At 52.1% G+C, this 1,969-nt stretch overlaps 1 pseudogene; it reads left to right on the top strand.

The window, feature by feature from the left end:
* Positions 1 to 223: 223 nt before the first annotated feature.
* On the top strand, positions 224 to 1,592 carry LOC127220813 (keratin, type II cytoskeletal 8-like; annotated as a pseudogene).
* The last annotated feature ends 377 nt before the right edge of the window (positions 1,593 to 1,969 follow it).

The raw sequence follows: 1,969 nt of genomic DNA, 5'->3' as shown, positions 1-1,969 counted from the left end.
TAAGCCCATATGGAAAAAAAGCAGCCCAGCCCATCCTGGCAGCCCCAGTGACTTTAGCACAGCTGAATGCATCTATATCGATGAACCCAAGCAAAAGGCAGAGAGGAGTGCTTGGGCTGTATACAAAGTGTGGAAAATGGTAAACTGGACAGCCTAGAAGCAGCTGCTCTGCTTGCTCTCGAACCTCGGTCTTCAGCTCACTGCCTTTATTCCAGACTTTATCATGTCCATCCAGGTCACCCGGATGTCCTACAAGGTACCCGGGCCAGTCATACATGAGTGCATCTGGTGCGTGCATCAGCAATTCCAGCTTTTCCGGGTGGGCAGCGGCAGCAGCTTCCGGGAAAGCCTGGGTACCAGCATGTGTCTGGGTGGTTTCGGTGGGGCTAGTGTAGGGGGCATCACAGCAGTCACAGTGAATCAGAGCCTGCTGAGCCCCTTGAAGCTGGAGGTGGACCCCAACATCCGGGCTGTATGCAACCAAGAGAAGGAGCAGATTAAATCCCTTAACAAGAAGTTTGCCTCCTTCATTGACAAGGTGCGCTTCCTGGAGCGGTGGAACAAGATGCTGGAGACCAAATGGAGCCTGTTGCAGCAGAACATCAAGGAGCAACATGGACAACATGTTTCAGAGCTTTATCGACAACCTTCAACGGCAGCTGGAAGCCTTGTACCTGGAGAAGCTGAAGCTGGAGGCAGAGCTTAGCAACATGCAGGGCCTGGTGGAGGGCTTCAGGAATAAGTATGAACATGAGATCAACAAGCGTACAGAGTTGGAGAATGAATTTGTCCTCATCAAGAAGGATGTGGACGAAGCATACATGAACAAGGTAGAACTGGAGTCCTGACTGGAAGGACTGACCAATGAGGTCAACTTCCTTCATGAAGAGGAGATCTAAGAGCTACAGTCTCAGATCTCAGACACATCTGTGGTGCTGTCTGTGGACAACAGCCGCTCGCTGGACATGGACAGCATCATCGCTGGAGTCCATGCCCTGTATGAGAACATTGCCAACCGCAGCCGAGCTGAGGCTGAAAACATGTATCAGATTAAGTATGAAGAATTGCAGGCCCTGGCTGGGAAGCAGAGGGACGACTTGCACCACACAAAGACTGAGATCCCTGCGATGAACCGCAACATCAGCCATTACAGACAAAGATCGAAGGCCTCAAAGGCCAGAAAGCAACCTGGAGGCTGCCATCGCTGATGCTGAGCAACGTGGGGAGATGGCCATTAAGGATGCCAATGCCAAGCTGGCCCAGCTGGAGGCCTCCTTGCAGCAGGCCAAGCAGGACATGGCTTGGCAGCTGAGCGAGTACTGATAAATGTCAAGCTAGCTCTTGACATCTAGATCGCCACCTACCTCAAGCTTCTGGAGGGGGAGGAGAGCAGGCTGGAGTCTGAAATGCAGAACTTGAGTATCCATACAAAGACCACCACTAGCTACTCAGGAGGGCTGAGCTCAGCCTATGGGGAACTCCCCAGCCCTGGCTTCTGCTATGGCATGAGCTCCTCCTAGTCCAGCTTCAACTCTGTAGGGGACTCCAGCACTTGTAGTCACTCCAAGGCTGTGGTTGTGAAGAAGATTTGAAACCTGTGATGGGAAGCCGGTGTCCTTGTCCTACACCGGAGCCATTGCCAGCCTGTGCTCTGCAACTGGCCAGGGGAAGCAGCTGTATGGCAGAGTGCAGGGAATAAGAGACCCACCGGAGGATCATCCCTAGCCCTCTGGCAACCTTGGGAGGAATCTTCCATCTGGAGTACCCCTCTGGCCCCTCCGCTTCCCTCCCAAACCCAATTCCAAAATAAAGCCTCCGCTGGCTCCATTTAAAAAAAAATAAAAAGAAAATGGTAAACTGTTGTTGACTTGAGCTACTATCCTCTGTAGTATTCTATTCTACATCAACGACCAGCTGAAAGAGAGATTGGCATCTCATAGAGGGCTCCTGCTGCAGTGAAACCCCACAC

Source organism: Phodopus roborovskii, unplaced genomic scaffold (assembly GCF_943737965.1).
Source record: "Phodopus roborovskii unplaced genomic scaffold, PHOROB, whole genome shotgun sequence".
In the NCBI taxonomy this organism is placed as follows: domain Eukaryota; kingdom Metazoa; phylum Chordata; class Mammalia; order Rodentia; family Cricetidae; genus Phodopus; species Phodopus roborovskii.
The sequence above is the reverse complement of the archived record's forward strand: the minus strand, read 5'-3'. Positions and strand labels throughout refer to the sequence as shown.